The sequence below is a fragment of the Bos mutus genome, chromosome 8, assembly GCF_027580195.1.
Source record: "Bos mutus isolate GX-2022 chromosome 8, NWIPB_WYAK_1.1, whole genome shotgun sequence".
NCBI lineage: Eukaryota > Metazoa > Chordata > Mammalia > Artiodactyla > Bovidae > Bos > Bos mutus.
Genome location: NC_091624.1, coordinates 22,855,056 through 22,876,998, shown reverse-complemented (window position 1 = coordinate 22,876,998; position 21,943 = coordinate 22,855,056). Strand labels below are relative to the sequence as shown.

The following is a 21,943-nucleotide window of genomic DNA, read 5'->3' as shown; positions in this document are numbered from 1 at the left end:
GTTCAAGCTGGTTTTAGAAAAGGCAGAGGAACCAGAGATCAAATTGCCAACATCTGCTGGATCATGGAAAAAGCAAGAGAGTTCCAGAAAAACATCTATTTCTGCTTTATTGACTATGCCAAAGCCTTTGACTGTGTGGCTCACAATAAACTGTGGAAAATTCTGAAAGAGATGGGAATACCAGACTACCTGACCTGCCTCTTGAGAAATCTGTATGCAGGTCAGGAAGCAACAGTTAGAACTGGACATGGAACAACAGACTGGTTCCAAATAGGAAAAGGAGTATGTCAAGGCTGTATATTGTCACCCTGCTTATTTAACTTATATGTAGAGTACATCATGAGAAATGCTGGACTGGAAGAAACACAAGCTGGAATCAAGATTGCTGGGAGAAATATCAATAACCTCAGATATGCAGATGACACCACCCTTATGGCAGAAAGTGAAGAGGAACTAAAAAGCCTCTTGATGAAAGTGAAAGTGGAGAGTGAAAAAGTTGGCTTAAAGCTCAACATTCAGAAAACTAAGATCATGGCATCCGGTCCCATCACTTCATGGGAAATAGATGGGGAAACAGTGGAAACAGTGTCAGACTTTATTTTTTTGGGCTCCAAAATCACTGCAGATGGTGACTGCAGCCATGAAATTAAAAGATGCTTACTTCTTGGAAAGAAAGTTATGACCAACCTAGATAGCATATTCAAAAGCAGAGACATTACTTTGTCAACAAAGGTCCGTCTAGTCAAGGCTATGGTTTTTCCAGTAGTCATGTATGGATGTGAGAGTTGGACTATAAAGAAAGCTGAGTGCAGAAGAATTGATGCTTTTAAACAGTGGTGTTGGAGAAGACTCTTGAGAGTCCCTTGGACTACAAGGAGATCCAACCAGTTCATCCTAAAGGAGCTCAGTCCTGGGTGTTCATTGGAAGGACTGATGTTGAAGCTGAAACTCCAGTATTTTGGCCACCTAATGCAAAGAACTGACTCATTTGAAAAGACCTTGATATTGGGAAAGATTGAGGGCAGGAGGAGAAGGGAACAACAGAGGATGAGATGGTTGGATGGCATCACCAACTCAATGGACACGGGTTTGGGTAGACTCCAGGAGTTGGTGATGGACAGGGAGGCCTGGTGTGCTGTGGTTCAATTCAGTTCAGTTCAGTTGCTCAGTCATGTCTGACTCTGTGACCCTATGAATCGCAGCACGCCAGGCCTCCCTGTCCATCACTAACTCCTGGAGTTCACTCAAACTCATGTCCATTGAGTCAGTGATGCCATCCAGCCATCTCATCCTCTGTCATCCCCTTCTCCTCCTGCCCCCAATCCTTCCAAGCATCAGAGTATTTTCTCATGAGTCAACTCTTCTCATCAGGTGGCCAAAGTATTGGAGTTTCAGCTTCAGCATCAGTCCTTCCAATGAACACCCAGGACTGATCTCCTTTAGGATGGACTGGTTGGATCTCCTTGCAGTTCAAGGGACTCTCAAAAGTCTTCTCCAACACCACAGTTCAAAAGCATGAATTCTTCAGCACTCAGCTTTCATGGGGTCGCAAACAGTTGGACACAACTGAGAGACTGAACTGAACTTGTCCTTTTACTCGGTCCCTGTTTATATCTATATCTATATCTGTATCTGTATCTATATCTATGCCTGGGTGCTAGTTCGTTTCAGTCATGTCCAACTCTTGTGACCCTATGGACTGTAGCCTGCCAGGTTCCCCTGTCTATGGGATTCTCCAGGCAAGCATACTGGAGTGGGTTGCATGGCCTTCTCCAATCTGTATCTATGTCTACATCATCTATATCTATCTACCTGTCTATCATCTATGTCTCCTATGGCTTCTATTTCTCTGGAGAACTCTGACTAATTCAGCTTTATTCTTTCATTCACATACTTCTTCAAATATATGTATATATCTTAACTTTATTTTTTTCTAATTTCCATTTCTTCATCTTAGCTCTGTTCTGAGAGATTTCCTTAGTTTTATTTCCTTATTTTATTCTTAAAGGGAAAGGGAAGTCATTCAGTCGTGTCCGGCTCTTAGCGACCCCATGGACTGCAGCCCACCATGTTCCTCCATCCATGGGATTTTCCAGGCAAGAGTGCTGGAGTGGGGTGCCATATTTTTAAAGGAAACCTTTAATATGAAAATCTTCTACCATATACAAAAGTAGAGAGAATTGAATAATGAAATTCCCATATACCCATCATTCAACTAGAACAATTATCAACTCTTGACAAATTTCATTTTACTTTTACTCTCATTAACTTTCCACCTCCAGCTAGGCTATTTTGAAATAAATTCCAAATACTGTATTATTTTGTTTATCTATTCTTCTGTATGTATTTCTTAGTTATGATAGGTAATAGATAGATAGATAGTGAAGTTGCTCAGTTGTGTCTGACTCTTTGCGACCCCATGGAGAGTAGCCAACCAGGCGTATCCATCCATGAGATTTTCCAGGCAAGAATACTGGAGTGGGTTGCCATTTCCTTCTCCAGGGGATCTTCCTAACCCAGGGATTGAACCTGGGTCTCCCGCATTGTAGGCAGAAGCTTTACCATCTGAGCCACCAGGGAAGTGATGTCTAGCTAATAGACATGACTTCTAAAACACATCCAAGTATATCATCCCTAAAATAATAAGAATAATTCTTTAATTTAATTACACTGCGAATCCATTTTTAATGTCTGCCACTGTGTGATGGTTGTTTTACAGTTGGGTTATTTGAATCAGGACTCATTGGGTTGATAAATCTCTTGCTGCTGCTGCTGCTAAGTCGCTTCAGTCGTGTCCAACTCTGTGCGACCCCAGAGACGGCAGCCCACCAGGCTCCCCCATCCCTGGGATTCTCCAGGCAAGAACACTGGAGTGGGTTGCCATTTCCTTCTCCAAGATTTAAGATTAATCTCTTAAGTATTTTCAATTACAGATTCTTTCTTCTACATTTTTTGTTTTTATAACTTATTTGTTGAACAGACTAGGTCTTTTCCTCAATAGTTTCAAATACCTTGAATTTTGCTGGTAGCAGCCCAGAAGTATTACTTAACATATTTCCTGTCCCCAGTATTTCTTGTAAGCTGGTAATCATATCTATTAATAGAAGTTTGATCAGATTCAAGTTTGAATCTTTTTTCAGGAAAATTTCAAGTCGGTGTTTTCTTTCCTACTGCATGACATCAGGGGGTACATATGCCAGTTTGCTCTTTTCTTTTTAATGCTGAAATTAAACTGTGGGGTTTGGAAGTTGTCAGCCTGATTATAAGTTTCTCATAACTTTTTCACCTAATGGTTTTAGAAGCCATTAATAATCATTGCTTAAGTCTGTTATTTCACAACAAATGACAAAATGATAATATCTTAATTCTACAAATCCTTCTTTTTTAAAATTTTCCATCAAGCCAAGTTTTTCCTTATCAACTGTATTATTACTCTGAAGTACAGTTATTTCCCTTTATTTCAGTTTTCAGGACAATGAATTGATTGCTGCTGCTGCTGCTGCTGCTCAGTCACTTCAGTCGTGTCTGACTCTGTGCAGCCCCAAAGATGAATTGGTTACGTAGTGACAAATGAGTTTGTGTGCATAAGACAGTGTTAGTATCATTTTGAACTCGTGAAATTATTTAAAACCAATTTATATGCTGTGATTCACTACAACTATTAACTTGATGATGCTCAAAATGCTCCATCTTTGCCTAGTATTTTATTTTTCTATGGTTGCTGTATCGACTTATCACAAACTTGGTGAGTTAAACAATTGAAATTTATTATTTCACAGTCCTGGAGGCCAGAAGCCCAAAATCAGTTTCACTAGATCAAAATCAAGGTGTTGGCAGGGTCATATTCCCTCTAAATTAGTTTTCCTTTTTAATTTATTAAATCTCTTGCTTGCTGGATATGTCCTCTATTAAATACATACTCTAAGACTTAATTATCAAGATATCTGATTTTGTTTTTTCTCACAATCACCTGTTCTTTTGCATAATGGTATGTTTTTATTTTAAATGTTCTTATTCCATGAGTCTAATCCCCTCTTTTTATCAGCCTGAGAATTTAACATCTTTTTTAGATTGCCCTAAAATTCTTATTCTCAAGTTTTACATTGTGTGTGTGTGTGCATGTGTGTGTATAAATGTGATTGTGGTCAATCTGAATGACACACCTATAACTGTTTGGTGCACAATTTATAATTGTGTAAACTATATGCAGTGGACCTGGGTCTTCTGGCTATTTTTCATAACACTGGACTTTCTCTTATGTTTTGTAATTCTTGTGTGTGAGCTTATCTTCTGTGGGAATTTAACTTCCTGGGTGTCCCAAGGCACTCCTGTCTCCCTGTGAAGCACTTTCACGTTAACCCACAGGTACGTGGCTCCCAGGGCTTCCCAAGTGGCGCTAGTGGTAAAGAATCTGCCTGCCAGTGCAGGAGATGTAAGAGACTAGGGTTTGCTCTCTGGGCCTGGAAGATCCCCTGGAGGAAGGCATTGCAACCCACTCTAGTATTCTTGCCTGGAGAATCCTGTGGACAGAGGAACCTGGCAGGCTGGGGTGGAGAAGAGTCAGACACAACTGAAGCAACTTCACACACACACACACACACACACATGGTTCCCAATCAGACCCCATTAACCCATGGGTTAATGACTTGGCTCTTCACCCACTGATGAAGCTCACATGCATGCTGATGATTTCCATCCAGGCCTCTGGTGCAGAGGGATTCGGCTCCTTCTTACAGGCAGCCATGAGTCTGTTTGGGGCCCTGAATACATAAATCTTGTCTCAACTGCTGTTCCTTTGTGGCATTGGACGTTGCCTCCCCTGCTTCAAGTGCCCAAGGGGAATCTTTTAAAGGTATAGGAAAAATAAGGGGAGAAATGAATACATAAATTTCAATCCCAGGTTTACTAAAGATATCTTCTTAAAAATATATATCCGATTTAAAAGAATATTTATCCATGCCTAAATCAAAAAGAATGTGCTACTTCCCAGACATGCTAACTTCCCAGCAAATAAATATTTGGCAGATTGGTGAGTTTTGAAAGTGAACAAAGAGCATTCATCAGAGAAGATGACGAGCACAAACACTGACGATATCAGTTTCCAAACAAGTGTCTAAGTTGTTTGAGTAAACTGCTAACTTCTTCATATATTTAGTTTAAGATTCTCACAACTTAAGAAATGTTAAAATATTTTTAAAATTTTTCTTGCTTTAATTTCTGTTTATGAGAAAAAGAGAAACAGAAAGGACTAGAGCTACAGTGAGCAGATCAAAATTACAAAGGCCATAAGATAAAACTTTTACAACATATAGATTGTATTAATAAACTCTAGGACCTCTCAGCTGAGAATAACAAATTTATATCTGAAGTCCTGAGAATCTGGCTTTCATCAACGTCTTCCATTCAATAAGCACAGTTTTGAACCTGACTCTGAGTAAGATGCTGTGTTGTCAGCGGGAGATAGGACACCTCCTGACCCCACGCACTCACTCTTTAACTGGATTCTTTCACTTTAAGGTTCAACGCAGATGGGTTTCTCCCACCAGGTTCAGGGAAAGGCAGCTGGGGTGCAGGGATATGTATGTGAAAGATGAAGACAGGATTAAAACTCTCTTGTCACCTATTAGCTGCGACTGTGAGCAAATCCTTTCATGGTTTTCAATCCCTGCTTTAGGATAGAATTCTACCCCTAGGACCATGGTGCTCTGGGAAATTAAATTAAAGAAGAGTGCAGGCAAGCATACAAGTCAGTCTCAAAAATGAGCTTATCCTGTCTGGTTTTCTCCATGTTTTTCCAAACTGACAACTGGGACCATTTCAAGTGAGCTGCAAACAGGTACCCGCATCACCATCCTCAGGAAAATTTAGGATTAATCCCATAGTCAATACTCCAAAACAGCTTTTTAAAATAATGAGTTAATATTTTCTAAGAGTAGTTGGCAATGCTTATAACAAAGTATCAATCATCCTATTTATTAAGTAACAAACTTAGTAAAATATATGATTATTAACTTAATTACTAAACAAATCAAGGGCTAGTCACTTTAAATATAACTGGGTATGTCAGCATGCGGTCCTTTTCCTGGACATGAAACCTGGGGCATGTTGTGAACAACAGCAGGATAAGATGAAACACGGCTGACAGGAAAGGAAATAAACAGAGGAAGGTTTTAACATGCCTCTTTAATAAAATCAGAGAAGGTTTTAAGATGCAAATGCAAGAGTATAAATTGGCTTAACTTTGTATCATGCTTATTAGGCTGATACTTTCTAAAAACAACCCACAGTGAGTTTGAGAGAAGTGAGAAAGCTTAGAGAAAAGTGATGAAATTGGAAAAGTTACAATCATCTTTTCACTTTCACTTCTTTGATGCCACCCCTAGGTCCAAGTTAAAAGGAAGGAGTTACAGACCTACAAGAAACAGTTAAAATCAAGATAGTCAACATATTCTCTGTAAATCTTCCTAGAAGCAGATGAAAAGATCTTTCTGTCTCTTCTTACCTAAGACCCTGGACACCAATAACTGTCTATTGTTAAATATTTTTAGTGGCAAGATTCCTTAAGAACATGGTTTCAGAGATTTAGTTTCAGAGCAATCTCACAGTCAGGTAAGTACATACACTGAAATCCTCTTTAATTCCTCTTGATTTTGGCATTTTCATTGAATACAGAAACTCTTCATGCACTTCAAGTGCACTGTTATCGCTATGGCTTCTTGCCATTCAGTTCACAAATTTTTCTTTCATTTTAGATTCTTACATTTAATAGTAATACTGACATTGCTATTTGAACTATCCACATAGACGTATATAGAAAAACATATGTATGTACATGTGTACACACACATACACACACACACACACACATGCACATATACACAGAGATACAGAAAGACCAAAGAGATCAAATACATAATTATGTAGGAATCCTTAGAAACTAAAAATTTCAATGTACATAAAGGAATACATTCTTATCATCACACTTAAAACCCTACAAACTTACATCCTATATTTGGTCTGGAAAAGTGAGTATATGCTTATAATGTGAGCTTATATAATGTGTTGTTAAAAACAACAGCAAAGAAGAAGCCTAGATTCAAGGACTAGACAGTCTCAGTGGGCACACACACACACTTTCCACTCCCAGTTCCCAGATTGTGGTCTCCAAATGCTATTTTTCACTAACAGGAAGCAGAGTTCCTAGAGAAATGGCTGTTCTGGGGCAGGTACAGTACAAAATGATCCTGAGACGCACTGTGGCCCAAAATAGGGCTGTTGCCAGAAACTAAGGAACTGTGTCCAAGAGCCAAACTGGAGGAGCCCCTACAGGCGAAAGATGGAATAACTGATGGGCCACAGACAATAAGTGATTCAGTTCAGTTCAGTCGCTCAGTCGCGTCCGACTCTTTGCGACCCCATGAATCGCAGCACGCCAGGCCTCCCTGTCCATCACCCACTCCCGGAGTTCACTCAGAATCACGTCCATCGAGTCAGTGATGCCATCCAGCCATCTCATCCTCTGTCGTCCCCTTCTCCTCCTGCCCCCAATCCCTCCCAGCATCAGAGTCTTTTCCAATGAGTCAACTCTTCACATGAGGTGGCCAAAGTACTGGACTTTCAGCTTCAGCATCATTCCTTCCAAAGAAATCCCAGGGCTGAACTCCTTCAGAATGGACTGGTTGGATCTCCTTGCAGTCCAAGGGGCTCTCAAGAGTCTTCTCCAACACCACAGTTCAAAAGCAGTTCAAAAGGCGCTCAGCCTTCTTCACAGTCCAACTCTCACATCCATACATGACCATAGGAAAAACCATAGCCTTGACTAGACGGACCTTTGTTGACAAAGTAATGTCTCTGCTTTTGAATATGCTATCTAGGTTGGTCTTAACTTTCCTTCCAAGGAGTAAGCGTCTTTTAATTTCATGGCTGCAGTCACCATCTGCAGTGATTTTGGAGCCCCAAAAAATAAAGTCTGACAACTGTTTCCACTGTTTCCCCATCTATTTCCCATGAAGTGGTGGGACTGGATGCCATGATCTTCGTTTTCTGAATGTTGAGCTTTAAGCCAACTTTTTCACTCTCCACTTTCACTTTCATCAAGAGGCTTTTTAGTTCCTCTTCACTTTCTGCCATAAGGGTGGTGTCATCTGCATATCTGAGGTTATTGATATTTCTCCCGGCAATCTTGATTCCAGCTTGTGCTTCTTCCAGTCCAGCGTTTCTCATGATATACTCTTCATAGAAGTTAAATAAGCAGGGTGACAATATACAGCCTTGACATACTCCTTTTCCTATTTGGAACCAGTCTGTTGTTCCATATCCAGTTCTAACCGTTGCTTCCTGACCTGCATACAGATTTCTCAAGAGGCAGGTCAGGTGGTCTGGTATTACCATCTCTTTCAGAATTTTCCACAGTCTATTGTGATCCACACAGTCAAATAAGTGACTAAATGTATTGAAATAAAGCAGACACATGTTCTACATGTTTATAATGACAAAAAAAAAAAAAGGAAGTCGTCTTCATTATAGGTTCACAATTATTCTGAAAATTCAGTGAGAGAAGGCATTATGTATTGATTCTGCCTTTCTTACACAAATTCTGTTTCAGGTTAACCAAATAGTTATAGAAGTTATGCTAATAAATGCAGAACAGGGACTTCCCTGGTGGGCCAGTGGTTGAGATTTCACCTTTCAGTGCAAGGGGTGCGAGTTCAATCCTGGTAGGGGAGCTAAGAGTCCACATGCCTTGTAGCCAAAAAACTAAAAAACAGAAGTGATATCGTAATAAATTCAGAACAAACAACAACAAATCACCATTTTGCAACCACTAATGAAAAAACCAGACCAGACCACCTGACCTGCCTCCTGAGAAATCTGTATGCAGATCAAGAAGCAACAGAACCGGACATGGAACAACAGACTGGTTCCAAATCGGGAAAGGAGTACGTCAAGGCTGTATATTGTCACCCTGCTTATTTAACTTACATACAGAGTACATCATGCGAAATGCTGGGCTGGAGGAAGCACAAGCTGGAATCAAGATTACCAGGAGAAATATCAATAACCTCAGATATGCAGATGACACCACCCTTATGCCAGAAAGCAAAGAAGAACTAAAGAGCCTCTTGATGAAAGTGAAAGGAGAAAAGGAAAAGTTGGCTTAAAGCTCAACATTCAGAAAACGAAGATCATGGCATCTGGTCCTATCACTTCATGGCAAATAGATGGGGAAACAATGACAGACTTTATTTTTTTGGACTCCAAAATCACTGCAGATGGTGATTGCAGCCATGAAATTAAAAGATGCTCCTTGGAAGAAAAGTTGTGACCAACCTAGACAGCATATTCAAAAGCAAAGACATTACTTTGCCAACAAAGGTCCGTCTAGTCAAAGCTTTGGTTTTCCCAGTAGTCATGTATGGATGTGAGAGTTAGACTATAAAGAAAGCTAAGTGCCGAAGAATTGATGCTTTTGAACAGTGGCGTTGGAGAAGACTCTTGAGAGTCCCTTGGACTGCAAGGAGATCCAACCAATCCATCCTAATGGAAATCAGTCCTGAATATTCATTGGAAGGACTAATACTGAAGCTGAAACTCCAATACTCTGGCCACTTATTGCAAAGAACTGACTCATTTGAAAAGACCCTGATGCTGGGAAAGACTGAAGGCAGGAGGAGAAGGGGACGACAGAGGATGAGATGGTTGAATGGCATCACCGACTCAATGGGCATGAGTTTGAGTAAACTCCGGGAGTTGGTGATGGACAGGGTGGCTTGGCGTGCTTTAGTCCATGGGGTCGCAAAGAGTCGGAAACGACTGAGTGACTGAACTGAACTGACTGAATGAAAAACAGATCTGGGCAATAAATGAATGTAATTAACATGAGGCTGATGGGAAACATTTGATGAGTGGATCAGGATGACAATACCTCAGCTTACTACTGATTAATTTCAAATCCACTAAACCTGGGTAACAAAACATTAGGGGTACAAAAGGAACCACCAACACCACCTATGGACGACTCACACTGAAAAGTTCATAACCCAGTCTAAACAAACCTCCAAATTATGGGAGCAAAGGAATGTGTTAGTTAAATCATGCTCAAATCAAACTCAAACAGAGACCAGACTTGAAAATTCCCTGAGCAGACAAAACCAGTTTAGTCATACAAACAAAGCTTTATTTAGCTGATTTTGTAGGACAAGTGAGGGTAACTTGACCTGGGTCACTTGTTGCTTATGCCTCTGAAAATCATAAGCAAAAAATATGAACTGTTCCTCCCAGTTGCTATGAGGTAACCATTAACCAATTCCCTTTCATTCAAGAAAATTCTAATGTTTTAATCAGTTACTCTGAAAAATAAACAGTCACTGCCTTCACACTGCTTTACAACAATATACCACCTTTGGGTTTGAGTGCTCCCCGTTTGTACACTGTCTTTTTGGTCTGCACACAATAAACTTTTTTTTTTTTACTTTTTACTTTATATTAGATATATTAGATATATATAATATATTATATTATATATAACCAACTAACAATGGTGTGATATTTTCAGGTGGACAGCAGAGCGACTCAGTTGTATATATACACGTACGCATAGGCCCCTCAAATTCCCCTCCCATCCAGGCTGCCACGTAACATTGAGCAGAATTCCCTATAACTTTTACTAATTAGTACTTCAGTGATTCACTGACTTTACTTCTGTTGTTATTTTTCCTGAACTTTTGACAACCGTGAGGATACAATTCAGCGAAACCTAGATTGGGAAATTGGGCAGGTCAGACATGAGGCGTGAAAACACGATGAAAAAGACTGAGAAACTTCTCAACTAAATTCACCATGTAGAGGTTGGTTGGAGTTTGTTTGAACAAAATAACTATAAAAACATTTTTTGAGAAATTTTTAAATACACTGATCTCAAGGAAATATAGTTAATTTTGAAAAGTATGCTAATGCATTTCAGTTTTTTTTTTAAATAAACTTTATTTATTTATTTTTGACTGTGCTAAGTCTTCGTTGCTATGCAGGCTTTTCTTTAGGTGTTATGTGCAGTGACTCCTCTTGTTGTGGAGCGTGGACTTTAGGCACTTGGGCTTCAGTATTTGTGGCTCCCGGGCTGTCCAGCACAGGCTTAATAGTTGTGGTGCACATGCTTAGTTGCTCCGTGGCATGTGGGTTCTTCCTGGATCAGGATTCCACGGCATGTGGGATCTTCCTGGATCAGGGATCAAATCCATGTCTCCTGCATTGGCAAGCAGATTCTTCACCACTGAGCCACCAGGGAAGCCTGGTTAGGTTTTTAAAAAGTAAGTTTCTCTTACAGACACATAATGACACATGTAAGAGTAACATTTTTATTTTTAAATGCTGCAGGAAAACACTGGGCTGCAGGGAGAGTTGGGGTGGACAGCTAGGAGGTTGAGGCTGGCACAGAGTTGATATACCTGAGGCAGGTGATAGATAGCTGGGGGGGTTGTTATGTGTTTCTCATTACTTTTGTGTATGTTTGGGAATCTCTATAACAAGAGAGATAGTTCAGACAAAGGAAGAAGGGTAAAAGAGAGAGAAAGAAATCCAGAAAGAAAGAAAGGAGAGAGAGAGGAAGGCAGGGAAGAAAGGAAGGAAGAAAGAAGGGAATGAAGGAAGGCACGAAAGAAAGAAGGGAGGAAAGAAGGGAGGGAGGAAGGAAGGACAGAGCGTGTGTCTGAGCATGAAGAAAGGATGGTGTAGGCAGTTTCTGGAGCTTCTTGTGGGGGCCAGCTGCCTTCTCCATGAGTGGGATCAACACTGCCAGATGAGAAGTAGCAGGAAGACTAGCAGTCTGACACATGATCTTTTCCCTTTCTGCTGCCTTTGTCCAATCTTTGCATCCATAATTTGGGACTGGCTCCTTGCCTTCAGTTGTATTCTTGAATTGTGTTTCTCACTGCAGAAGTCCAGCTGGATAAACATCATCTCTGAGTGATTTTTGCACTTTATGAGTCTCTTACTTGTAAGTGCCTCCCTTTGCTGCCATAAGAAGCAAAAGCAAAAATGTACAGTAAATTCCAGGGCTCTCAGTGGAAACATTAACATGTTTTAAAAGGAAGAACATTGCTGAGAGATTGCCTGTGTGTTGGTTGGGTTTCTGTTGGTTATTCTGTGTATACACACTAGCCAACACCCTGAAACTTAAGGTCCAAGATGTAGGCTCTCTTGGGCTCCAGTGGGGAACATTACCATGAAATTACTTCCATTCCACAAAAATCCACTCACATCATGACTGAAAAAGCCGATGAAGACACGAGTTTTACCTTTCCTGTTCTCATTCTCTCTCCATTCTTGGGGTGGCAGGATATTTGGGGGAAATGGAAGAGAGGAGCTGGGAATACACAGATATGAACACCAGACAACCTGGGGTGTCCAGAACATTCTCTGTACACAAAACACTGTCGTTGGCTTCTGTAACCCCTGTTTGGAGAATCACAGAATTTTTGGAAAGCCTTTTATTCCCAGGAGTGGCCTGAGTATCTATCATCTTTGTCCTAAATTTCAGGTGGACAAAATGTGATCACCAAAGGCATAGACTAACCTGAGAAGATTCCATATTAGTTTATTTTTTTACTGTTGTTTTTTAATGAGAGCTTTGAAGATCTACTGTCGTAGCAACTTTCCAATATACAGTGTTATTATTAGCTATGGTCACTGTGCTATATATACATAGCCCCAGGATTTATTTATTTTAACACTGAAAGTTTGAATCTTTTGAGTCCCTCGCCCACCACCATTTCTCTGTTTCTATGGATTTGGTTTTTGTTTTGACTTGCTGTTGTTGTTTTAGATCCCATATGTAGGTGACATCTTACAGTGTTTGACTTTCTCTGTATGATTTATTTCACTTAGCATTATACCCTCAAGGTCAATCCATGTTGTTGTAAATGGCAGGATTTCCTTGCTTTTTATGGCTGAATAATACTATATTGTATATGGTGACCACATATTGTTTATTCATTTACCCATTGAGATTACTTAGGTTGTTCCCATACCTTGGCTAATATGAATAATACTGCAATGAATAGGGGGGGTACAGATATCTCTTTGAGATCCTGTTTTCATTTTTATTGAATAAGTACCCAGAAGTGGGATTGATGGATCATATGGCAGTTCTACTTTTAATTCTTTGAAGAGTCTCTGTACTCTTTTTCATAGCAGCTGCACCACTTTACATTTCTCTACTAGTATTTTGTTTTATTTAACAAACACTTACTGTGTGCCAGGTACTGTTTTGAGGACTTATCTCTCAAAAGCAGACATGATTGTTTTGCTACCCATTCTACATAAGAAGAAACTGAGTACCTGAATGCACACGGGCATCAAGGGCACAGCTGGGCCTCAAAGCCAGGCATCCACTGCCCATCTCATGGTGGTCTCTGTTTTTTTAACTTCCATGTCTGACAATTTTTGAATGTACATTAATTGTATTGGCTTTCCTAGTAGTAATTAATAAAACACTCTTGCTGAATTTATTAATCACTTGGAAATAGGCTATAGTTTAAAAAAAACTTTTTTGCATAATAGCTAAAATAATTAATCTAACACTTGCTGCCTGTTTGACATTGAAAATTACGCAGCTTTACACTTTCCCCTTTTGCTTTATACACTGATGATGCAGGCTGACTTCGGAATGGATCACGAGCTCTCCTTCACTCTTTGTGGGTTCTTCACTGTAACTCTGATTCTTCCTTAGAATATTAATGTGTATGAAATTTCTGTGACATACCTTTGAAGTCCAGAAATTCATTACTAATGAAGTCATCCTACTGAACAGCTCTTTGCAAGTCACTGTGTTGGATCCTGTGCGGAATGAAAGATGAATGAAAGGTCCATGCAGGGACATGGCCCCTGCCTTCAAAGGACCTAGACTGTGGGTCTTGTGAAAGCTTCTGGTGCTCAAAGTGTTTTCTTGTACCATGCATCATTACTTGAGAGCATGGTCAAAGTTCTTGGACCCTAGACATTCTGGGTGTGAGGTCAGGCACTCTGTTCTAACAAGTTTTGGGGGTGATTTTGATGCACATAATGTTTGAGAATTGCTGCTCCAGATGCAAAACAGCAAAAACAAACAAACAAAATACAAATAAAGACTCTAAAACAAGATTTGCTGCTGCTGCTAAGTCACTTCAGTCGTGTCCGACTCTGTGGGACCCCATAGACGGCAGCCCACCAGGCTCCCCCGTCCCTGAGATTCTTCAGGCAAGAACACTGGAGTGGGTTGCCATTTCCTTCTCCAATGCATTAAAGTGAAAAGTGAAAGTGAAGTCGCTCAGTCGTGTCCAACTCCTAGCGACCCCATGGACTGCAGCCCACCAGGCCCCTCCATCCATGGGATTTTCCAGGCAAGAGTCCTGGAATGGGTTGCCAGATTTTAAAAAGGTACAAATAAAATACAGTGGGATGACTGCGGGCTGAGGAGACATAAGAGAAGTTGCTATTGCAGGAGAAAACCTTCTAACAGCTCAGAACCTTCAAACAAAGAGTAGAAGATGTTCAACTTATCCCAGAGCAGCATCCTGCCAAAATCTTGGTAATAATAGAAAAATACAAAGCTGAGAAACAGCTTCTGGTCCTGGATAAAATAAAATTCCTGGTGCCTGATCGTGTCAACATGAGTGAGCTCTTCAAGATAATTAGAATGTACTTACAGCTCAATGCTAATCATCTCCTTCCTGATAGTGAATAAATATAATGAGTGTGTCCATCCAATTTGTGAAGTGTATGTAAGTGAGAAGGATAAATATGGATTGTTGTATACAGCATACACCTCTCAGGAAACTTGAGAATGAAATTGTCTATGTAAGACTAGAAAAATGAGTCTTTTCTAGAATATTTTAAACCCCTACCAAGGAATAAAAAAGGGGTGTTACTGACTGAGATTGATCAGTTCATCTAATCACAGATCATCAGAACAGTACTGTCCTTATCTAGGAGTTTTAGAAAGTTGGCTTTTGTACTTCAGGCAAAAAAAAAAGCTCCAGATGGGCACATTTAGCATTGGGAAACTTTATTATTCAAGATAGGCTGTCTTGTTTTCAAATTTCAAAGTTTAAAAATAAAATTCTAAGTTGCCAATGAAATAGACTTTCAAGTTATTTTAATATTTTTTATTCTAAGTTGCCAATGAAATAGACCTTCAAGTTATTTTAATGTCTTTTCCCCCAAAAGAACTTGTAATTTAAGCATCCATAGAGATATTCTGGAGAATCCCAGGGATGGAGGAGCCTGGTGGGCTGCCGTCTATGGGGTCGCACGCAGTCGGACACGACTGAAGTGACTTAGCAGCAGCAGCAGCAGAGATATTAAGTCTTCCCTCTAGGTTCACAGAACCTGCCAACTTCTTACAGAAGGGATTTTCCTTGATTAGAGAAATCTTGGGAGGATCTTTTTAAGCATAAGTTGTTAGGCATAGCCAATCCCCACCCCCCAGGATTTTGCTTTAATAGTTGGTGAAAAGCAGAGTGAATGGGGGTGTTTTGTAAATGAGAAAATTAAGCTGTTGACCAGGGTCCCTGCTTGCTGATAACATGTGTTCCAAGTCAGCACTTTTCTCACGAAGATCTCATTTGGTTTGTTCTCTAGACAGTAACACAGAAAAACACCTCTGCTCAACAGGAACCTTGAGTAATTTATAATTTTGGTCAAGTTTCTCAAAAAGTGCAGAGGAAGATAAAGTACACTTTTTGTTTTGAATATTCTCTTAAGAGCTCAAAGTGGTGCCTTCTTTGGTGAACACAGAAGCAGTTACATGGATTTCATTCTTTGGGACAAAGGTAGGAAACTATAGGATACTAAAACTAAAAGCATTAAAATTCCAATACACTTCCTCTATCTTTAGATTTGAAGCTATAGATGACCCATGGTCTACGTTAAATATGTGAATAAATTCTGTTATTAAGAAGTATTTTTAAGGATATTTCAGCTATCACTGTTAGTTTGAGCAACCATCAAAATTCCCCCATTCTGCATGCATATCAATTTTTAAAACAGTAAAAGGAAACATGTTCTTCACAGATAATAATGTCAGAAGTTAAACAGTTTCAAATTAAAACTAGACTTAATAACCAGTGCTTGCGTGCATGGGGTTTACTATGTACCATTTTCATGAGAGCTATCACAGGATCACAAACCCACTTGGAACTGTACACGCAGTAGGTCATCATTTACTCTTGTGTATTTAGATGTGTGTGGAGAACCTATGTCTGTTAGTGGCAGTTATTTATTGTAATAAATTTATTCATATAAATAAACATATATAGGAAGAAAAAGCAATATTACTGCTTAATTTAATTAAGGATATCCTTAAATATCCTTAAATATAAATATCCTTCAACCCCAATCAACTACTCTTCCAGCTGCTTGTATCTCTCCACACGGCTAACTTCTAATGTGCATATTTTTACAGTATGTAAATTCTTAAATAGCTTCTCTTGTTTAGATTGTATGCATCATTATATCTGACATTCTTGTAACTACTGTGTGATTGATAAGGTTCCTATAAGAAACTCTGCTTTTCAAAGACAAAAATATCACATTGAGAGGGGTGACTTATTGTATCCCACTAATGACAACCCACTCCAGTGTTCTTGCCTGGAGAATCCCAGGGATGGGGGAGCCTGGTGGGCTGCCGTCTATGGAGTCGCACAGAGTTGGACATGACTGAAGCGACTTAGCAGCAGCAGCAGCAAGTGGGACCAACCTAGATAGCATATTCAAAAGCAGAGACATTACTTTGCCAGCAAAGGTTCGTCTAGTCAAGGCTATGGTTTTTCCAGTGGTCATGTATGGATGTGAGAGTTGGACTGTGAAGAAAACTGAGTGCCGAAGAATTGATGCTTTTGAACTGTGGTGTTGGAGAAGACTCTTGAGAGTCCCTTGGACTGCAAGGAGATCCAACCAGTCCATTCTGAAGGAGATCAGTCCTGGGTGTTCTTTGGAAGGAATGATGCTGAAGCTGAAACTCCAATGCTTTGGCCACCTCATGTGAAGAGTTGACTCATTGGAAAAGACTCTGATGCTGGGAGGGATTGGGGGCAGGAGGAGAAGGGGACGACAGAGGATGAGATGGCTGGATGGCATCACTGACTCGATGGACGTGAGTTTGAGTGAACTCTGGGAGTTGGTGATGGACAGGGAGGCCTGGTGTGCTGCAATTCATGGGGTAGCAAAGAGTTGGACACGACTGAGCGACTGAACTGAACTGAACTGAAGTGGGTGGTCATTCTATCTAGAGGATCTGTAAAATAGATACAATTTTAACAAACTAAGGTGAATAAAGGTGCAACAGAAAACTGTCAAAAAGAATATACAGGGCTTCCCTGGTGGTCTGGTGGTTAAGACTCTGGGCTTCCACTGCAAGGGGCACAGGTTTGATCCCTGGTCAGGGAAGTTCCACATGCTACGCGGTGTGGCCAAAAAAAGAAAGAATATATAGTGGAATTTCCAGAGGGAAAGCTGAGTTGAGGCCAAAAGAAATTTTGGAAGTTTTCTGGATTGGTGTTGGGACAGGCTTTCTAAGGAAGGGTGAGATGAATGGCGCACCATGGTGATGTGTGGGGGAAGCTTATCTAAGAGAAGCAGAGAGCACAGAGGTGGGGGCCGTCAAGGGCAGCTGTGAGAAGGTCTTGGAATCTTCCACTTTGGTGGATCAGAAAGTGTCAGGGAGTCAGTAACTCAGTCATGGAAATTCTTAAATGTACCTTATTAATACAAAACCCCAAACTTTACCAAAAAGATGAAGGATATGCCATTTGTCTAGTAGAGGAGAATAATGGAATATAAGTCTCTACGATTCAAATAATGGGACATGCTGTTATATTTGTTTGGTCTTCAAAAATCTTGGAGATGGGACTTCCCTGATGGCCCAGTGGTTATGAATCTGCCTGCCATGTAGGAGACACGGATTCAATCCCTGATCTAGGTAGATCCCATAAGCCAGAGAGCAACCAAGCCCATGTGCCTCAACTACTGAGCCTGTGCTCTAGAGCCCAGGAAACACAACTACTGAGCCCATGTGCTGCAACTGCTGATGCTTGAGTGCCTTAGAGCCTGTGCTCCGCAACAAGAGAAACCACTACAATGAGAAGCCCTCGCACAGCAACTAGTGAGTAGAGAAAAGCCCACTCGAAGCAATGAAGACCCAGCACTACTACTACAAAGAAAAGAATCTGTCTTTCAATGCAGGGGACACAGGTTCGATCCCTGGTGAGGGAACTAAGATCCCACAAGCCTCAAGCCACAACTGGAGAGCCCACACACCATAATGAAGACCCAGCACAGCCAAGAAAAAAAGGATCCTGGAGGACAATGATGCATACCTTTTTTGGTACATTATTGTACAAGTTAAAAAATACTAAAGTACTTATTACTTCACTTTTGAAAACACTACCATGGCAAATTCAGTCACGATATTGATAACAACACTTCTGCTTTATAAAGAAGTATGAGAGTGATACTCCTTTACTACAACAAAGCCATAGTCCTAGTTCTTGGCATTTGCTACATAGTTCCATGATTCACCTTTAAGAGTAGTTTCACAGCAATTTTTGAGAAAAATTGAAATATGAGTAAGTTTAAAGAAGAAAATAATACTGTTATTTGAAAGAAGCTCTATATTGACATATGAAAATGAGTTTCGACTATAATAGTTCTAATATTCCCAGTGTTAAAGATAAGTAGCCATTTAGGTTTACTATTCAAAGAGAGATCATGGGAATTCAAAAGAATTTTGGCAGATGCCTCTGAAAATGGAGAAGACAATGTAAAACTAAAAGGAATTTAAAATAGACTTTAATCTGCTTAAAATGGATTAACAGTGGCCAGGTTTACCCTACGGACCAAATTTAAGAAAAAGGACAAAATACATGAAACAAAAAAATTTAAGACATTGAACATCAGACAAAAAAGTTAATGATCCCCAAAGAAGCAGGAAAAAATAAGGAGAGCCCCATGATTGTCCAACTTATGGCGCTTAGAGAGGTTTAAAGCTATGTTGCCTAGAGGGGCAGTGGGGAGGCTGATGGTCTCTCTGAATTAAGCAGAGCTAGGAGCCTGGGAAAACTAATAACAAGAGTTTTGGAGAAGAGAAATCTACACAGGAAGAGACCCTGCAGAGGATGCTTTGAATATTTAGCAGAGTACTGCCTAAGACATAAGCGTGATGAAACTCTCCAAGGATGGGGAAAGAGTTATCCAAAATATTATAGAGAACAGTGCCTCATAGGGCACACAGCCCCAAAACAGGGCTTGTTCCCCAAAGTCAGGGGGGAAATCTTATAATTCAAAGGACACTGGGTAATGTACTAAGATGGGTCTTACCCCTTTAGGGAGGAATTAATTCTAAACTAAACTCAGTTCTGCTTCTGCTGAACAAATCTTAAAATGAAGCCCAGAAGTGCTCAGACTCTTTCCAGTTAGCTTAATCACATCCCAGAACAAAGCTCAAAAATATTTATAGGGATACAAAAATATTCATCAACCTATGAGGTAAATTCACAATGCTGCTGCTGCTGCTAAGTCGCTTCAGTCTTGTCCAACTCTGTGCGACCCCAGAGACGGCAGCTGACCAGGCTCCCCCATCCCTGGGATTCTCTGGGCAAGAACACTGGAGTGGGTTGCCATTTCCTTCTCCAGTGCATGAAAGTGGAAAGTGAAAATTGAAAGTAAAGTCGTTCAGTCGTGTCCGACTCATAGCAACCCCATGGACTGCAGCCTACCAGGCTCCTCCACCCATGGGATTTTCCAGGCAAGAGTACTGGAGTGGGGTGCCATTGCCTTCTCCATCACAATGTCTAGCATTCAGTAAAAAAATAACCAGATATTCATAGAAGCAGGAAAACACAACCCATCTTGATGAGAAAAATCAATGAACCAAAACTGACTCCAAAATTACACAGATGATGGAATGAATAGCAAGGCCTTTAAAACAATAATTTTGACTGTATTCCATATGTTCAAGAAGTGAGAAAACAGATTGAAAATGCTAAGTAGAGACATAGAAAACCCAAATCAAACTTCTAGAGACAAAAATTACAATAACTGAATGGAAAAACATACCAGATGACCATTGCAGTAGATGAGACATTTCAGAAGAAAATATTAGTAAGCTGAGAGAAAATGATGTCTCTACTTTTTAATGTGCTATCTAGGTTTGTCATAGCTTTCCTTCCAAGGAGCAAGCGTCTTTTAATTTCATGGCTTCAGTCACCATCTGCGGTGATTTTGGAGCCCAAGAAAATAAAATCTGTCACTGCTTCCACTGTTTCCCCTTCTATTTGCCATGAAGTGATGGGACCAGATGCCATGATCTTAGTTTTTTGAATGTTGAGTTTTAAGTCAACTTTTCCACTCTCTTCTTTCATCCCATGGACTGCAGCATGCCAGGCTTCCCTGACCTTCACATCTCCTGGAGCTTGCTCAAACTCATGTCCATCGAGTCAGTGATGCCATCCAAACTTCTCATCCTCTGATGTCCCCTTCTCCTCCTGCCTTCAATCATTCCCAGCATTAGGGTCATTTCCAGTGAGTCAGTTCTTCGCATTAGGTGGCCAAAGAATTGGAGTTTCAGCTTCAGCATCAGTCTTTCCAATGAATATTCAGGACTGATTTCCTTCAGGATGGACTGGTTTGATCTCCTTGCTGTCCAAGGGACTCTCAAGAGTCTTCTTCAACACCACAGTTCAAAAGCGTCAATTCTTCAGCACTCAGCTTTCTTTATAGTCCAACTCTCACATCCATACATGACTACGGGAAAAACCATAGCTTTGACTAGATGGACCTTTGTTGACAAAGTAATATCTCTAAGTTTGCATCATTTCAACAGGTTCTCTGAGGTGTCAGGGCTGTCCTGGTTGTCTGGCACCTGGCCCTGGGCTGATTAGGGGAGGCAGGTAATGGGTCTGGTTGTGAGAGCTGATCAAGTAGGTAGTTGAAGTGTGGACTCTGGATTGTTTGGCTTACATATGAGAGGAGTTCTTGCAGAAGAGTCCCATAATATCTCCAGGAGTTAACTAGCCCTGGGAAGGACATCCCTCCAGGGTCAGCACAGCCTCAAGATATCAGAGGATCAAATACGGAAACTAGAAAATATGGTTATTACAGTAAGTAGTCTCTAGAAGCTTTTCTAAGCAAAGAAAGATATTTTTTCCCAGAGTTTTCAGAAGGAACATAACCCTGTGAACCCATTTTGAACCTCTACCTCCATAAAAGGTAAGATAAGATAATACATTTGTGTAAGATGATAAATTTGTATTGCTTTAATCTACTAAGTTTGTGATGACTGATAATAGCAGCACCTTACTCCCAGATTCCAAAATTTATATCAAGTTTCCTACTGCTGCCATTACCTTAGGAAACTTAAAAAAAAAAAAAAAAATCAAAATGCAAGCAAGCAGAAGAAAAAATAAACCTTATTTTTGAAATAAAAAATAGGAAAAAAAGAGTAAAAATAATGTATTCAAAAGCTAGTTCTCTGAAAGAAATCAGTAAAACTGAAAACTTCTGGGAGACTGAATAGAAAAAAAGAGAGAAAACAAAAATAACTAATATCAGTAATGAGAGAGGTGGCATCAGACCAGATTCTGCAGATACTAAAAGGATAATTGGGGAATATTTTTACCACTTTTTTGCCAATAATTTTGACAATTTAGATGAACAAAATCTTGGAAAAACACAAACTATCAAAGATCACTTAAGAAGAAACAGATAATTTGAGTAGGCCTATGTCTATAAAAGAATTTTAATTTCTAGTTAATAATTTTCCCACAAAGAAAACTTGAGGCACAGATGGTTTCACTTGTGAATTCTACAAAACTTTTTTAGAGAAAGTAACATCACTCCTACACAGTCTCAGAAAATTCGAGGTGGTGATGTCTTCTCATCCTATGAAGCCAGCATTATGCCTCTTCTCATC

The 21,943-nt window shown here is 40.1% G+C and overlaps 1 pseudogene; it reads left to right on the top strand.

Annotated features, from left to right (window-relative positions):
- Positions 1–5,697: 5,697 nt before the first annotated feature.
- Positions 5,698–14,816, top strand: LOC102268248 (microtubule-associated proteins 1A/1B light chain 3B pseudogene; annotated as a pseudogene).
- Positions 14,817–21,943: the final 7,127 nt, after the last annotated feature.